General features: G+C 43.7%; 1 protein-coding gene across 5 annotated transcripts in view; it reads right to left on the reverse strand.

Annotated features, from left to right (window-relative positions):
* MOBP (myelin associated oligodendrocyte basic protein) overlaps window positions 1-17,710 on the reverse strand; it is a 56,991-nt gene extending 39,281 nt beyond the window's left edge. For 2 of the 5 annotated variants that reach the window (XR_007921997.2, XR_007921995.2), the window contains exons 1-2: window positions 17,560-17,709; window positions 5,867-5,948 (exon numbers count right to left, since the gene is read on the reverse strand). The gene's annotated coding sequence lies outside the window, so the exon portion shown is untranslated. Of the gene's footprint in view, window positions 1-5,866; window positions 5,949-17,558 lie in introns of all 5 variants that reach the window. The other 3 variants (XR_007921998.2, XR_011379597.1, XR_011379596.1) reach the window with 3 other exon arrangements.
* Window positions 17,711-18,325: the final 615 nt, after the last annotated feature.

Consider the following 18,325-nt stretch of genomic DNA (forward strand, 5'->3'; position numbering starts at 1 on the left):
CTCTCTCTAACTCTGACTTTCAAACAAAAAATAATAAAACTTGAAGAAATAAACCTCATAACTTCACTATAGCCCAGTTGTACAAATGACAAATATAGAGAAGTCAAGCAACTCAGCCAAGGACACAGAGCTAGGAAGTGGGGCACCAAGATACACTCCTTATCCTGACCCTGTGTTCCTTCTAACACAGCAAAAATAAAGAGGAGGATATTAAACCATAAAGCCTGCCCTGTAGAATGAAAAAGATTTTATTATATCATAACTTAAAAGTTATATATCAGTATAAAAAGGAATATTCTAACAGATAAAAGTATAAATGTTTAGTAATAATGTTTAATTTTAAAGCACTATGCATTTTTAAAAATAGGAAAACAGGCAAACACTAGAAAAATGAATATCCAGCAGCCAGTAATCATCTACAGATACACTGAATCCTGCAGTTCTCAAAGAAAGGGAATTGAAAGCAAGGAAATGTCATTTCATGCCCACTCTGGTTGACCCTCAAAAACAAGAGAATCCTGGGAGGCAGCAGGAGATGGCTCAAGTGGCTGAGTGCCTGCCCCGTATGCGGGAGAGCTGGACTGGGTTCCCAGATCCCAGCCTCAGCCATTATGGGCACTGGAGGAGCGAATCAGTAGACAGGAGTGCGCTCTCGTTCTCTTGCTCTCTTGCTCGCTCGCTCGCTCGCTCACTCTCTCCTTCTCAAATAAATAAATAATTTTTAAAATGTAAAACAGAGGCCAGAATGGCATCAGCAAAGGATGGGGAGAGGCAGCCAATCAGAGGCGCCAGGGAGAGGGGCAGTGGGATATGACCCTGCACCAAGTACTGACTGGGCTCCTGCTCGGTACAAGCACTCAGCAGAGCCCTGTAAGTGAGGACTGCACCGCTGCGCTTGTAGAAGAGTTGTTCTGGAATAATAACTGGAGGTTCAAACATTCCATCGTAGGCCAGAGCTCGCATTTAGCATTACCCTAACCACGCCTTCCAAAGACTGCGCAGCCCAGCTCCCCGGCTGTGAGAAAAATTCAGTTTTCACTGCTGAGCAAGCACCCTTCCCATTCACCAGCTCGCTGTGAGACTTCAGTAGTCTCTAAGACCTTACTGGTCTGCTCTTTCAGAAGCCGTGCTTTCCTCTGAGTGTAGACATACACAATGCAAGATGATGACTGCTGTGTTAATTAGTCCGCAGCAGCAAAAATTTCAGGTTGTAACCATGACCTGCTGTCTCTAAGGAGATCTTTAGCTATTTGTCCTTGTTCATCCATTTGTCTCCACGGCAACGATTCTGTTTACAAATTAGTACAATGAGTGTTGAACAATAATTTGTTAGTGTCAAATTGATACCAGATAATGGGAAATTCTGCCCAAATATTTATTTGAATCAATGTGCTTTTTCAACAACGAACTGCAATTGCCAAAATTCAGTAGTGAGAGCCGGCGTTGTGGCAGAGCGAGTAAAGCCGCTGCCTGCAGTGCCAGCATCCCATAAGGGTGTCAGTTCAAGTCCTGGCTGTTCCTCTTCCGATCCAACTCTCTGCTATGGCCTGGGAAAGCAGCAGAAGATGGACCAAGTCCTTGAGCCCCTGCACCTGCGTGGGAGACCCGGAAGAGGCTCCTGGCTCCTGGCCTCGGATCGGCACAGCTCCAGCCTTTACAATCAATTAAGGAGTGAACCAGCAAATGGAAGACTCTCTCTCTCTCTCTCTCTTTCTGCCTCTCCTTCTCTCTCTGTGTAACTCTGACTTCCAAATAAATAAATAAATATTTAAAAAAAAAAAAGAATTAAGGTTTTAGCATACGATGATTTGCATGGAGAAAGCATTTTTGTTTTTAAAGTGTGCCAGGTTTTATCAGTATTCCCTTCTTCTAACTGAGTGCTTGCGAGGTCAGAAACAAGGACAGCATGTTTCTCCCTATGAAAATGATGGGATTCTGGGCCAGTGCCGTGGCTCACTAGGCTAATCCTCTGCCTGCAGTGCAAGCACCCCGGGTTCTAGTCCCGGTTGGGGCACCAGGTACCAGACCTGGTTGCTCCTCTTCTAGTCCAGCTCTCTGCTGTGGCCCAGGAAGGTAGTGGAGGATGGCCCAAGTGCTTGGGTCTCTGCACCCGCATGGGAGACTAGGAGGAAGCACCCGGCTCCTGGCTTCGGATCAGCGCAGTGCCAGCCATGGCGGCCATTGGGGGAGTGAACCAACGGAAGGAATACCTTTCTCTCTCTCTCTCACTGTCTATAACTCTCTCTATCTCTCTGCCTGTCAAAAAAAGAGAAAATTATGGGATTCTGAATATAAACATATTTAAGTGAAAGACGTATCTCTCTTGTTAATCCTTTCCTAATCCTTTCCTGAGGGATGGAGAAGGCAAACAGTCTTCCTGATTGTGTTGTTTTAATAGAAAAGCCTAAATGCAAACATAGTCTATAGTCACAGCAAGAGACTTAATGAAAGAATCCATGTTACTTGATAGGCTGATTTACTGCTCTACTCACAGTGAGTGGATGTTGATAGCTACCAGCTGCCTTGGGTTCTCCAAGGGTGAAAGTCAAAGAAGAGACCACATGCTAAAGATACAAGGCCAAACAAGCATGCAATCATTGACCATGTACTTTTCTGGAATTTTCTTCCAAGATTCTGATCAGAGCAATACAATAGAAGTTATACTGGTAGGTTTCTTCAGCTGGATCGAATCCCACTTATCTTTGTTCCATTTTGCAATCTATTTGCCTCCGTCTTTATATTCTTATTTATTGAATTCTATTAGAATCTTTCATGCATTCAAAATAGCACATATGAGGGACCCAATACAATGTCAGACCCTGACAATAAAACAAGTAGACAGAGGCCCCGACCCCAGAGAGTGCATATTCTAGCAAGCGGGTCAGACGTTCAACAAATGCCATGTTGAGTAGCAGTTATTTAATTACAGTTGTGATTGGTGCCATGAAGGGAAAGCGCAGGGGGTAATGAGTCCACATGGAATGAGAACTAGAACAAGGCCAGAGTGACTGGAACACTGCATGTAAGGAGGGAAAGTAGAGCAGGATGGGCTTGGAGAGGAAAGCTGAGGCCTAGTTATGACCTGACATGCTTAGTAGATCAAACACACTAAAGGCACTAAGCATATTAAGTGGGGAAATACTATACTGAGACATGCATGTTTGTAAGGTCCCTTCTAAAGCTTTGGGGAAAATTAACGGAGGCCTATAAAGGCAAGAAACCTGTCAGAAGGCTATTTCAGAAAGTCATGGGCAAAATGATGTTGATGACAAAATATTCTGAGTAGAGTCACTAGTTGGTGACTGACTGCACATGAGGAGTGGTAACAAGAGGCAGTCAAGCATAAATCCAAAGTATAGAGTTTGAGCAAGGGGCTAGTGAAAGTACCTAGGCAAGTACCTAGGCAAAGGAAAAGAAAGCCTGGGAATAAACAGAGTTTGAGTTCCATTTTAAATGCATTCAAGTTAAGGCATCTGCAGGCATCCAGTTTGGAGATGCCACGTGGACAGTTTATGAGAGTGGTCTGGCTGCAGATAAAGATTTTTGGAGTACAGATGATAAATTAAGCCATGAAGGGGGACAGCGTTTTCTTGGTGACAGAACGTAGAATTAGAAGAGACTAGGACTGAGCCTTGGGGTACTCCCAGACTTACAGGTAAGGTAGAGGAAGGGTGAATGGCAAATGATAAAGAAGAGTCAGAGAAGTAGAGGTAACCTAGAAACACGCGTTGTCATGGCAGCCAAAGGGAAGGAGTGTCCCCGAGGAGGGAGCAGTCAACTCTGCAGAATGACTCTGAGAGCCTGTGTGACATGAAGATGGTTAGAGAGCATTGGGCTACATGATGTGGAACTAATTGATGGCTCTAATAAGAGCTATTCCAATGGAGTGATTGAAACAGGGGTCATATCAAGGGCTTGTAGAGAGAACAGGGGTTGAAGATTTGGAGAGAAAAATTATAAGAAATTCAGGCCAAGCATTCGAGAATAGAGGGAGAAGGCTTACGGCAGCTAAATAAATACATGGTTTCCAGAGGATTTTGGGTGAGGGGGGAGGATGTAAGGGGTGGAAGGAAGCTGGTTGGTTATTGATTTGTTTGTTATAATGAGCGATGATCAAATGTATAAATGCTCATGGGAAGAATCTGACAGAGAAGACGACACTGAAGCAAAATTAGAGGCTATAATTAGTGGTCTTTAGTGAAAATAGAATTCAGAGCACATGCTGAATGACTGGCCTTTGTTAAAAGAGGAAAAACAATTGGCTGAATGAAGTTCCCATCTATTAGCTTCCATTTTTCCAGTGAAATGGGAAGCAAGATTATCTGCTGAGAATGAGAGATTTGGAGATTTGAGAATAGCTTGGGAATTTTTGCATTTTTTTAGGATAGATTTAAAAGAGATTCTGCTGAAAGTCACAGACCAAGGTGCCAGAAGGTTTGGAGAGCCCAGATAAAGGCATTGACCATTGCTATGTAGTGATATCGAAATGAGTTTTTCTCCAATACTTCTCTGTAACTCAGGTAGAGACATGGAGAAAATAGACAGGTTCATCCAGGACTGGGCTTTGCCAGAGAATTTCCAAAAGGATAACTGAAATGATGGGTTTTAGAATCTACTAGTAATATGAAAAAATATGTTAGAAAAGGGTGATTGGTGAATGGGTTCATGAAATGGTGGGGAAATGGAGGAACAAGTCAACTAAAAGCATTCAATGGAAGAATAATTCTAGTGGGATACTTAAAGCAAGTTGGAAGAAAAGTTGTGAATGAGATGCTAGATGTTTGCACTGTTCGATTGACAAGTATTGACAAAGCCCACAACATGACAATAGATGGATGAGGCCGAGTGTATAATTCACTGGAGTGGCAAATAGTTCATTCATGAAACTACTGAAGTCATGTAACTACTGGAGTGAGGAGCCTGGGAACAAAACCACCAGTGAAAGACGGGAGGTCAGACGAAGACTGTCACAAGGAACGGAGAAGCTTCCGAATGCAGAGTGAAGACGTAGTGGCCTGAAAGTAGCAATGGGAAGGACACCGACCCCAACAACGTGGCTATGTGTCTCAGACTTAGAGCTACTCACAGGACAAAATGACAGCCATTTGGAAGGCTAACAGGTAAATCTTTGCTCTCAGAAGACTGGCTAGATTCAGGTAAGACAACGAGATAGAAGGAATCTCCTGAGTAGAGTCTGAAGATTATGGGAGGAAAAAATCTCTCTCACAGAATGGCTACTCCACTGCACATCAGTACATCAGTTTTTCAAGGATGGACAACTGGTGGTTTGGTTTGTAGTCTCTCTGATACACAGGGGAAAAAAATTTCACCTTTCTACTCTTAAAACCTAGCATACTGTGAGACACCAGCATATGCTGGGGAAAAGTTTAATTCTTATTGCAAGTTTGATTGCAGGGCCGGCACTGTGGCGCAGTGGGTTAACGACCTGGCCTGAAGTGCCAGCATCCCATATGGGCGCCAGTTCAAAACCCAGTTGCTCCACTTCCAATCCAGCTCTCTGCTATGGCCTGGGAAAGCAGTAAAAGATGGCCCAACTCCTTGGGCCCCTGCACCCACATGGGAGACCCGGAAGAAGCTCCTGGCTTCGGATTAGCACAGCTCCAGCTGTTGTGGCCAATTAGGGAGTGAACCATCGGATGGAAGACCTCTCTCTCTCTCTCTCTCTCTCTGCCTCTCCTCTCTCTGTGTAACTCTGACTTTCAAATAAATAAGTAAATCTTAAAAAAAAAAATTCGATTGCTGCGTGCTTTGCTGTTCTACACTCTGTTGTGATATTCTGAATACTAGCTATTATCATACAACAATTTACATACAGATCCAAAAGAATATAAGAGACACAATTTACCTGTATTTTCTTCCACACGCATATGGTGTTTAAATCTCTGATATGAGCTTGTCTTGGTATCATTTGCTTCTTTTTTTTTTTCCTGAAAGTGAAGCAGCAAAATGTGTTAATGTAGCATTTTGGTCGCTTAGGCTGCAGATAACTCAAATGTGTTACACATGAAACTTCATTCTCACAATCCTACGAAGGATTGGGTTTGATCACTGGAGGATGAGTCAAGGGTACAGCCACAAAATCCTAGGCAAACTCTTATAAAACATTTTAATATTAAAGAGGAAAAATTCTATATGTTCAGTTAATTCACTGTCATAAAGTAAAAAATCTTCAGCTTTTTCCCCATCTCTTTTATTAAAGAGCTCCATGAGACTGAATTTTACTTATAAAAGTAATGAATAAAATCCCAGAGTCTGGATCTAAGATTTAAATCTTCGTAATCAAATAAATCATCCCTAGAAAGGAGTTAAAGTAATGCCATCCTCCCCCACAGCTCTGGAAATAGATGCATTTTTTTTTACTTATAAACTAATTGAAGAAATACAATTTGATATGGCATTAAATTGAGAACTTCCATGGGGCATCAATATTGTTTTCTCATGCAATAAGACTGTCCTTGATCCCTTTCTTGCTCAATACCCTCATACATCAGATCTTGCAAGCGTTGTTTGAACAAAGGGATCTTTCAAGATTCTGAAAATTCCAGACACAAAAATAACCTGCAAGAGAAAGCTCTAACTTTGATTGGTTGTCTTAGTTGATAATGTGTTATTATAGCAATAATGTATTTGGAAGCTGTATGTGATGAACTGTATAAATCTTTGTAGGCACACTAAGTCACATCAGGAAAGAATCGCAAGCGTGTTCCTCTTCTCCCACCTGCTTGACAGAGTAACTGAATCCTGTGAGTCTGCGAGCTTTCTTAGTTTTTTTTTTTTTAAGATTTTTTATTTATTTATTTATTTATTTTGACAGGCAGAGTGGACAGTGAGAGAGAGAGACAGAGAGAAAGGTCTTCCTTTGCCGTTGGTTCACCCTCTAATGGCCACCGTGGCCAGCGCGCTGTGGCCAGCACACCACGTTGATCCGATGGCAGGAGCCAGGTGCTTCTGGTCTCCCATGGGGTGCAGGGCCCAAGCACTTGGGCCATCCTCCACTGCACTCCTGGGCCGCAGCAGAGAGCTGTCCTGGAAGAGGGGCAACCAGGACAGAATCCGGTGCCCCGACCGGGACTAGAACCCGGTGTGCCGGCGCCGCAAGGCGGAGGATTAGCCTAGTGAGCCATGGCGCTGGCGCTTTCTTAGTTTTTAAAAACATCAATCAGACATGATATAGTGGCAAGTACTAAACTTGCACTCCCACTAAAACTAAAGCTAAATAAAAATACACAAATGAAATATCCTTGGGCTTTGGATGGCGCACATTGCAGGGCTATGATCCCTGAGGGAAAGGAGGCAAAGAAGGTGAACCCCATGTTCATGCTGGTTTTCTCCCTGAAGATACTTTATTCAAACTGCTGTAACGGGAGAGAGAATGTAAGCAGAGAAACAGATACAAGTGACAGGGCTGGGGCTGGTGTTGTGGCACCATTTGTGACTCTGGTATTCCATATTGGAGTGCCGGTTTGAGTCCCAGCTACTCCAGTCCAGTTCCTCGTAATGCACCCGGGAAGGCAGCAGCAAATGACCCAAGTACTGGGGGCCCTGTCACCCACAGGGTAGACCCGGTGGAGTTCCAGGCTTCGTGCTTCAACCTGGCCCGGCCCCACCTATTGCAGCCATTTGGGGAGTCAATCAGCAGATGGAAGATCTCTCTCTCTCTCTCTCTCTCTCTCTCTCTCTCTGTGTGTGTGTGTGTGTGTCACTTTGCCTTTCAAATAAGTATATCTTTTTAAAAAAGTTAGAGGGTGCTAAGACTTCAGGAATCCAGAAGGAATCAGAGAGGAGGCTAACAGACAGTAGGATAGCAGACAGAGAGAGAGAGAATTCCCCCCAGATAGTTGATCAGACCCAATGTGCAACTGTAGTATAACACTGTGGGAAGGGGGCAGCACTGTGGCCTAGCAGGTAAAGCCGCTGCCTGCACTGCAGGCATCCCGTATGGGCGCCGGTTTGAGTCCCAGCTGCTCCACTTCTGATCCAGCTCCCGGCTAGGCCTGGGAAAGCAGTGGAAGATGGCCTAGGTCCTTGGGTCCCTGCACCCGCTTGGGAGACCTGGAGGAGGCTCCTGCCTCCTGGCTTCGGATCAGCACAGCTCCAGCTATTGCAGCCAATCAGGGAGTGAACTGGCAGATGGAAGACCTCTCTCTCTCCGCCTCTGCCCCTCCTTCTCTCTCTGTGTAACTCTGACTTTCAAATAAATAAATAATAAAGAAAAAAAAAAAAAAGACTGTGTGAAGCCCAAGAAAAAATATCTGCTAAGAGGCTGATGACTGAGCAGAAATATCAGCACTCACACTATTAGGGAGATCCCAGGAAGACCTCACTTTGCAGAGACCACCCCTAGGAATGACGACAAAGATGAAATAGGCCTGCCCTAACCAGGCCTACAACCCAAGCCTTGCGGTATCTTTCTTTTTTTAAGATTTGTTTGTTTATTTATTTAAAAAGCAGTGTGACAGAGATGGAGAGACACACACATGCAGAGAGAGAGAGCGAGAGCGAGAGCGAGCAAGCCTGGTTTGAGTCCTGGCTCCTCCACTTCTGATTCCAGTTTCCTGCTAATGCCTACTCTGGGGGCAGCAGGTGATTGTTCAACTACTTGGGTCCCTACCACCCACAAAGGAAACCCAGATTGAGCTGCTGGCTCCTGGATTCTGCCAAGCCCAGCCCTGGCTGTTGCAGATATTTGGGGGAATGTGTGTCTGTCTCTGTCTCCCTGCCTTTCAAATAATATGAAAATAGATAAATAAAAATTTTCCAAAAAAGACTGAGGAGGGGCTGGTGTTGTGGCATAGCAGATAAGGCTACTGCCTACAACACCAGCATCCCATATGGGCGCTGGTTCATGTCGTGGCTTCTCCTGTGATCCAGCTCCTTGCTAACAGCCTGGGGAAAGCAGCAGAGAATGATCCAAATGTTGGGCCCCTGCCATCCACATGGGAGACTAGGATGGAGCTCCTGACTCCTGGCTTTGATCTGACCCAGCCCCTGGCCATTGCAGCCATCTAGGGAGTCAACCAGCAGATGGAAGGTTCCCCTCTCTGCCTCTCTCCCTCTCTGTAACTCTGATTTTCAAATAAATAAATAAATCTTTAAAAAAAAGATGAAAGAGCAATCACAGATTAGAGAAGACTGAGAAGAAATGATCACTAAGTGTATGTGGGATCCTGGATCAGATCCTGATGCAGAAAATGGACACTGGTGGTGAAAATTCTTAGATATGGATAAGGTCTGTGGATAATTAATGATGTTTACCACTGTTAACTTATTCTAGTTATACCAGACAGTTCTGTAAGATGCTAACTTTAAAGGGATCTGAGTGAACAGTACACCGTATGTATCACCCCCCAAGAGGATGAAAATTGGTTTTGGAGGGAGGGGTGCACAAAATTCTTGTATTTTCTATGTGCAAAACACAGATCCCTATGCTTACATTACATAAACAGATATACAGTATTCTATGGTGTTAAAATATTATGGAGGGGGAGAACAATTAGGAGAAATGGCTCCTGGTGGAGATGATAGATATAATTTAGCTGACATATACTTTAAGAGTCTGTATTTCATTTAAGTTAATGTCATCATGTGCTTTCATGACAACAGTGTACAATATTTCAGTGAATGGAGTAGGAGCTTCCAAATTCCTTCTTTGGATGATTCAGAAAACAAACCACGTCAGGTAAAGAGAAGCTAAGCTGGTATTTAGCTCCTAGCTCAATGTGCTTCAACCACACTGAATCTCTTCAATGCTGTATAGTTTCTCCTGCCTTGGACGCTGACTAATAATAATGCTTTTTCTGGAAATACTCAGCTTGCTTTACTTGTGCAAAGCCTGTTTGAGAATACGAGATTTCAAATACCCCTCCCCCTTAGAGGGAATTTAGTCTAGATTAACTACCAAGCATCCTGTTACACATTATCATAGCGTCCTGCGTATTTGTTCTCCTTTTCTTTTCTGATTATTGGAGTTGTTGTATGATGCGTTTTTCACTGCCACTAAAATGTAAACGTGCTTTGTCTACCTTTGATCTTCAGGGACTAATGCAGGGCCTGCCACATGGGCTGTCAACAAATATTTGCTGAATGAGTGAATGAAAAGAAATGCAACAGAAGCTTGTGAAGAACCTGGGATAAATGCTGGATGTGGACTTTCAGGTGACCTGGAATTCTCTGACTTATTACGATTAACATTAAATATTAACACCAACCTGATTAACATCAAGTGCCTACATTTTGGCACTAAAGCACCACAACTATTCCTTGCATAGGAAATGTGCATGTTAGTAATAAGCTCCATAGAGTTAGGTGTAGGACAGAACCAGGCAGAAAAAGAATAACCTGTCTCCTCTACTACTACAGAAGGCACTAGGACTCTTAAGTCCCCAACTTATTCAACATCTATTAATTAGCAGATTTTACTCACCACTGTGCACATGGTAGTTTTATTAAGAAACCAAATTATCTTGAAGAAATGCATACTACAAGGAGAGCACAGTATCCAATCACAGCCTACTTACAGTGAGCCGAGGCCCTGAGGAAAAGTTGAAGTGGGATTCAGTACTCGTATCCAGTCTCTGCATTTCTCACGGAGTGTCTGGAAGCGGACTGTGGACGCACTGTTTACCTCGATTACATGACAGGTGTTACCCTCACTTGCTTGACTCGTCGTTAATGACTGAGGTCTACCTCCTTTACATCTGGTTGTGACCTTTACCACTTCTCATTAAAACTCCCTGAGCTATGCATTTGCTTCCTCTAAGCGATGAGCTTCTACATGCCAGGGTCTAAGCCAATTGTCCATAAATAATCAGCAAGAATATCTACGCCCACGGACTACATCTATTTTCTTCCAGTCATGACTTATTTTCTCATTTATTTACTTTTTGCCTTGGGATCACTAAGAGAGCCAAAGCTTTGCCTTTTCTCTGTCCCTTCCTCCCTCTTTCTTCCTCCTTCTCCCTCTCCCAAGGAATGAGTTTATTGAAATATGTTCAACAAGTATTTATCAAGTGCCTACCATGTGCCAGGTGCATGGAAACAGAGTAAAGACATCAAGTCCCTGACTTCTGAAAGCTCACAGCTGAAGCCATCCTGAGATTGGACAAACAGACCAGCACACAGTGTGGTGATACCCATGATCAGTGTGTGCTGCTGAACAGCTGGGACCCCTACTTCAATCATGGCTGAAAAAAATCAATGGTGCCCATCCAGAGAAGGGGATAACCAAAAGATTCAAATCATGAGATCCAACTATCCAAGTAATGACATGGGAAGGGTGTTCCAGGAGTTGGAAATTAATAGTGCAAAAACCTGCATAAAAGAGATTCGCCCATTGGGATTGCAAGCAGTTCGGTTTGACTAAAGAGATTGGTTTGAATGTGGTGGTGGCAGGAGTAGGGTAGGGAGATGGGAAGCAATGAAATGAAGTTGAGGGCTATGCAGGGGAATTTTTGAAATTTGAAATATTTTAGCGTGGAGTTTTAGCCTGAAATTACTCCAATAAATTTCATACGTTCTGGCTAAGGAATCAACTGTGACTATTGTATATTTCATTTAACAAAAACTAGGGGACTAGTACTATGGCACAGTGGGTTAAGCTGCCATCTGTAGCACCGGCATCCCATGTGTGTGCCGGTTCAAGTCCTGGTTGCTCCACTTCCAATCCAACTCCCTGCTAATGTGCCTGGGAAAGCAGTGGAGGACGGCCCAAGAGCTTGGGCCCCTGACCCATGTGGGAGACCCAGATGAAGTTTTTGGCTCCTGGCTTCAGCCTGGCCCAGCCCTGGCTTTTACAGCTATTTGGGGAATGAACCAATGGATGGAAGATCTCTCTCTCTCTCTCTCTCTCTGACTTTTAAATAAAAGCTTAACAAAGAAAAGAAAAAACTAGTAGTTAAACTTAGATAACATTTTAAACCTGCTGAGGTCTGCAGAGGTAAAGGAACACGCTCAGAGCTGCAGATGCACTGATGGGAATTAGCTCCTAGGTCATGTATTTATGTAGTCCCGTGGTGCTTCTTGAAGCACAAAATTTCAACATAGGTAGATTTTTTTAAATTTCAAAGTATTTATGATATGGATATGATTTTTAATATATCAGCCTAGTCTATCAAGTCTTACAATGACCCTTACTCTTTTTAGCCACTGTATCACCATAATCCCAGAGAAGAAAGCAAGTGTGAGTTCTACTATGACCAGGAAAAGGACATGATATTTGAAGGATCCATATGTGATGGAAAGATCAGTTGAGGGAACCCTTCCACTTGTGGGAGAGAAAGAAGAACAGGAGAAAACAGTAGCCAGACACGTATCTGCCCAGAAAAGGGGGCTTCAGAAAGTTCACGAGAAGTTGCCATCACCTTCTAATTCCATTTTTCCATAAACTTCTAAGTCAAAATCTAAAGGGTAGGTGGTGAAAGAAATATCTGGTGTGGTATGGGCCAACTCAAAAACTTTGGTTCCCATTTTCAGGAACATTGAAGCAGAGAGTGGGGCCACAGAGTGGTGGTACCTGAGCATAGAAAACATGGGTCACTCGGCTGTGCCCTTGGGCAGGCAGAGATACATTCCCCACAGCGGCTTTCTGTGTAATGACGTGACTCCAAACCTTGCCAGCTATAAGTAGGAAATGTGCCCATAATCTCTTCAATATACACAGAGCAGGACAGTCTCATAGACTTGGGGCCTCCCAAGCTTTCCATTTCCTGGAACATCTTTTGGAACTGGAAAGAAGGGTCCCTCCTGTTTTATCCCAGGATGGTTCGTCACAGGAACACATAGTCCTTTAAGCAGAAACTACTTCATCAAACCATACATCGACTTCCATGACCCAGACAACGCAATCATAATAGTCAGTGCTACCTTCTCCTCAGTAGCTGAGCTCCCCAAAACTAAACAGCACACATACAGAAGCCCAAACTTTTAATTTAGTCCCATATTTGGTAAACTAGGAAACATTTATCTACCTCCTCCAGGGACTAGTCTTGTTAAGCCACCATATGCTCACTTCACTACAAAAGTCACACAACAGGTTCATCAACTACTCCACATTCAGATTTCTGGTGACTGCAACATTTTCTCCGAGCAAAAAAAAAAAATGAATGCTTTATATGTGCATATATAGAGTACATTTTAGTACTTTGCCCCAAATAAAGGAAGTCAAAAGCCTGTCTTCATAAAACTGCCAGCTACTTCCAAACACAAGTTCTCCCACTTCCAAACCAACCAGGGTGTCTGGCTAGAAAACCACCTCAAGGGTGAGATTAGAAGTGCATCCTGGTGGTTCTGTGGAAACCACCATAAAGGCTCTCCATAACAGATACAGAAAATCCACTGGGCTTGAAGACACTAGAAATCACCATCCCTTTCAGTGCAAACATTATGTGGACAAATGAGCTCAGCTCTGGTGTTCCAAGGCGGTAAATCACACTTGCATATACCTATTATTTCTTTAGGGAAATATGGCACATATAGTTCAGTACGGGTTGGATCTCCTTCTATGTGCAATACTAACTGTAACTTTAACGTGTACAATATCTGAATAAAAAATAATGAAGGCTACCTATGAAAAACCCACAGACGTCTATCCTGGTTTGAGTCCTCAGCTCTACTGCTCACTGGCTGTGGTCATGGACCAGGCTCTGGATATTAACTTTCCCATCTGTAAAATGTGGGTAACACGTCCCAGCTCACAGATTTTGAGATTTGTGTGGGGAGCAACTCGGACTAGACTAAGTTACTGGAATTAAGACTTATTCTATGCATCTGCTCTCCCACAATATGGCGCTGGGAGAGGAGAAAACAGCTTCTACACAGCTGCCTCCAGTTCAGCCAATAAACTGTAGGACTTGCTCCTGATTGGAGGAGAGCAGCGTACTCGGCGTGTGGGCAACCGAGTTGGGATTGGCAGAGGAGGACTATAAAGGAGGAGAGAGACGGCATGCACGAGGAACATCTAAGGGGAACATCTATCTGAAGGAACACCTGTGCAGCCCCCGAGAGAGCCGGCCGGCGGTGTGCTGCTCCCCTGCAGAAGTGGGGAAAGTGGCCAGGGGGAACCGCCCTTCCACGGAGGTGGAAGGGACAGTAGCCAACCCGGGAAGAACCAGCAGCAAACCCGGGGAGGGCCGAGCAGACAGAAGAACAGCGCAGGGTCCTGTGTCGTTCCTCCACGAAGACGGGGAGCGACATAATGGTGCCGTGACTCGGATGTGAAGCCTAGGCAGGGTTTAGTGTCGTTCCTCCATGAAGAGGGGGAGCGACAGATTTGTTTTAGGAATGCCTGGTTCATCTCAGGGATCCCAGAATTATGGGTCTTGTCCCCACAAAGACAGAGTTTATGCAGGGTTATGGATACTGGAACATAAAGCAAACTTTTTAAAATTTACTTATATGTTTTGTTAACATCAAATACTTGCACATTTCTGTGGGGTACAGTGTAATACTTCCACACACATGCACATGATAAACCAAGGAATCCAGGCAACCAGATGCATCCTTTTCCTTGTTTTTGGTGCCTATCAGCTTCTCTCTTCCAGTTGTTTATACAGCATATAATATGTTATTGTGAACTACAATAACTCTACTGAGCTGTGGAACACTGGAATGTGCTACTTCTGTCTATACCTGTGAGCCGATCTCTCCCTATCCCCCATCCCAACCCTTCCCAGCCTGTAGATCAACTATTTTTTAACTTCCATGTGTGAGGAAAAACAGAAGTATTAGACCTTCTGTATTGGTGGAAATGTAAATTAGTATTACCATTATGGAAAACCATATGCAGGCTTCTCAAAAACTCAAACTCCATTTGGCCCAGCCATTCCACTTCTGGGTATATATTCAAAAGAACCGAAATCAGTCTAGCAAAGAGATACCTGCACTCCCACGTTCATTGCAACACTGTTCACAAGAGAAGATATGGCATTAACCTGCATGTCTACTGACAGAGAATGGATACAGACGTGATCTACACTCACAATGGAATATTATTCAGTCACAAACAGAATGCAGTCCTGATTTCGGCTAAATGGATGGACCTGGGGACCATTGAACAGTGAAATGGGAAATACTTTTGATCAGGAGGCCTTTCTACAACATCGACAGAGCTGTGCCTCCTCCATTTGTGCATGCCCCCAGTCAACCCACTAACGATGCCAGCAAGCCTGGAGGAGCACTCAGGACCACCCTTCACTGCACTGTATCTGCTCTCAGAGATGGTTGTGCTTAGAGAGGAACAATCACATGTACAAGACAAATACAGGGCAGTAGATGTGAATCCAACACACACAAATTGAATGCCTCAGTCTAAGCCTATCAGGTTTCTGTACATACTCGAAGGGCAGTGCTCACACATTTTTGGTGAATGCTTAAGAATTATCCATAAAAGTTGTGGATTTTTAATTTTTGGTCACTTTGTGTACAAAGATATTAGGGACTCATTGAAAATCCCACTTTTGGGGCTGGCGCTGTGGCTCAGTAGGTTAATCCTCCGCCTGCAGCGCCTGCATCCCATATGGGCACCAGTTCAAGTCCCAGCTGCTCCTCTTCCAATCCAGCTCTCTACTATGGCCTGGGAAAGCAGTAGAAGATGGCCCAAGTCCTTGGGCCCCTGCACCCCTGTGGGAGACCGAAAGAAGCTCCTGGCTCCTGGCTTCGGATCGGCACAGCTCCAGCCGTTGTGGCCATTTGGGGAGAACCAGCGGACGGAAGACCTTTCTCTCTGTCTCTCCCACTCACTGTCTATAACTCTACCTCTCAAATAAATAAATAAAATATTTTTAAAAAGAAATAAAATCCCACTTTTAAACAAGATCTTGAATTAGAAGTTTGTGGCATCAGGTTCAAATATAAATTTGGATATGTATGATCTAAAATGCAAGCATATTCTTTTAAAAATTGCATCATCTGAACCTAATAATGAGAAAATTTCAGACCCAATCTGTACTGAGGGATGTCTTAGGGTACTAGTAATGTTTTGCTCTTAATTTGGGTGTTTGAGTATGATCAGAAAACCCAAAACTTATTTATCTGTACATTTGTGTGCATTTCTCGGTATGTATATGTATTTCAATAAAACACTTTTTTAAAAGACCTAAAAATTAGTAATAATTGGCCTATATTCTCCAAAACTCTTGAGGTTGTAAAAGAGAATGGTGGTCTCAGGAACAGTTCTAGATTACAGGAGATCAAAGAGACAGGACAGCTAAAGGCAATGCATGATCCTGGACTGGCCCTAGGACTACTGATGAAATCGTATTACCTCCAGATTAGATAATAGTATTTTCTCAGTGTTAATTCTCTGATTTTGACAACATCTAAAATTTAATCTCAAAAGGATCAAAAAATAATATGTAGGGGGCCAGCGCTGTGGCATAATGGGTAAAGCCACCGCCTACAGTGCCGGCATCCCATATGGGCACCGGGTCAAGTCCCAGGTGCTCTACTACCAGCTCTCTGCCTTGGTCTGGGAAAGCAGCGGAGAACGGCCCGAGTGCTTGGGCCCCTGCACCCATGTGAGAGACCTGGAAGAAGCTCCTGGCTCCTGGCTTTGGATCAGCCCAGCTCTGGCCATTGTGGCCATTTGGGGAGTGAACTAGCGGATAGAAGACCTCTCTCTGTCTCTGCCTCTCTGTAACTCCACCTTTCAAATAAATAGATAAATCGTTTAAAATAATAATAATGTGTATATATGCATGGATACAGAGAGAGACTGAGAAAGCAAATGTGGTAAGATGTTAACATTTGGATAATCTGGGTGCATCTGGAATTTCTTATACCATTTGCCATTTTTCTGTAAATCTGAAGCAATTTTTAAAACCCTCTGTGATGCTCCTGCCATTCTAAGAAATCATAACAGCAGATCTTACATCTACCAGCAGTCTGTCTCCTGCCTCCCTGTTTTATTCACAGAGCAGTGAAATCTGTTCCCACACTTTCTTCCCAGTACTCTAGCCATGCTATTACTGGAGTCCCCTGACACTCCCTTCTCTAGCAACCACAGAACTGAAAAACTCCCTGTGATTTCTAAGAGATTTCATATAAGACAAAGCATTCATATCTTTTCCACTTAAACTCAGTGGTCCACAGGAACAGAACTGCAGAATTCTAAGAAAACGCAGGCTTTGTTCTGTTAGTTTCCTCCCCACACAAATCCATGTACACAAGGGAAGAAAAACTCATTTTCAAATCAGAACAAATAATAAAATAAAAAATCGAAGGAAAAAGAAGCCAGCAGCACCAATGACCTTGTTCCAGGGACATGGGGCTTTGAACCCAAGGAAGTCTGAGTTAAGATCTCAGAGACTGCCGCTGGGCCCAGGCAATTCCCACATACTGGCAGGAACACCCCTGGAGAGCCCCTGCCCACATCAGAAGCCTGGCATTCCTTCATTCATACTTTTACGTCCTCCCAAAATTGACCGCTATTACAGCCCATTTCCCCTGGGATGTAAGAAAAAGGACCCATACAAAAACGTACACTTGCCATTTAAAGACGAAGCACAACATGAGGTGACATGAAAACCAAAGGGATCTTCTTACCTTCGAATAGCAATTGTTGTGTGCAACAGGTTCCACGTCTGTACCAGGTCCCTGAAGGGTTCCAGCTACTTCAATGCATGCAGAATATATAGGGAGAGATTATATATCTGGGTTTTTCATAACACAAGGTGTTTGTAATGGGTCCTCAGCCAAGATCCACTTTAAAACAAAAGCTACACAAAAACTACAAAAAGGCCACACAAAGTTTGAACAAAAGGCTAAAGACAGACCAAACAAAAGCCAAAGAAAGTTTAAACAAAGAGTGAAACAAAGACAAAACAAAGACCAAACAAAGACAAAAACAAAGGCCAAAACAAAGAGCAAAAGAAAATCTAAACAAAAGCTAAGTCACACACACACACACACACACACACCATATCCACACTATCGCCTCACACACACTCAAGTACTCCAGCCTCCTGCCTCTCGCAGCTCACGATACCAACTACCAGAAAGGCTCATTCCAAACCAACTGTACCCCCACATCAAACCACATGTCAGGCCTAACCATACCACACACCAGCCCACACTACCAAACCACGCCCTCCTGCCAACACACCGTGCCGTCACAGTAACCATCACCCCGGGACACCACACTTCACCCCACACATCACTAGCCACACCCATAGGCCATGAACAATGTTGAAGTCACACTGACAAATTCCCATCTTGGGTCCTGTTTTTATACTCTATGCAGATTAAATATTCACCCATACTCCTCTCCCTAAAATATCTACATACACACACACCAAGACTAACACTCACA

Source organism: Oryctolagus cuniculus, chromosome 10 (genome assembly GCF_964237555.1).
Source record: "Oryctolagus cuniculus chromosome 10, mOryCun1.1, whole genome shotgun sequence".
In the NCBI taxonomy this organism is placed as follows: Eukaryota; Metazoa; Chordata; class Mammalia; order Lagomorpha; family Leporidae; genus Oryctolagus; species Oryctolagus cuniculus.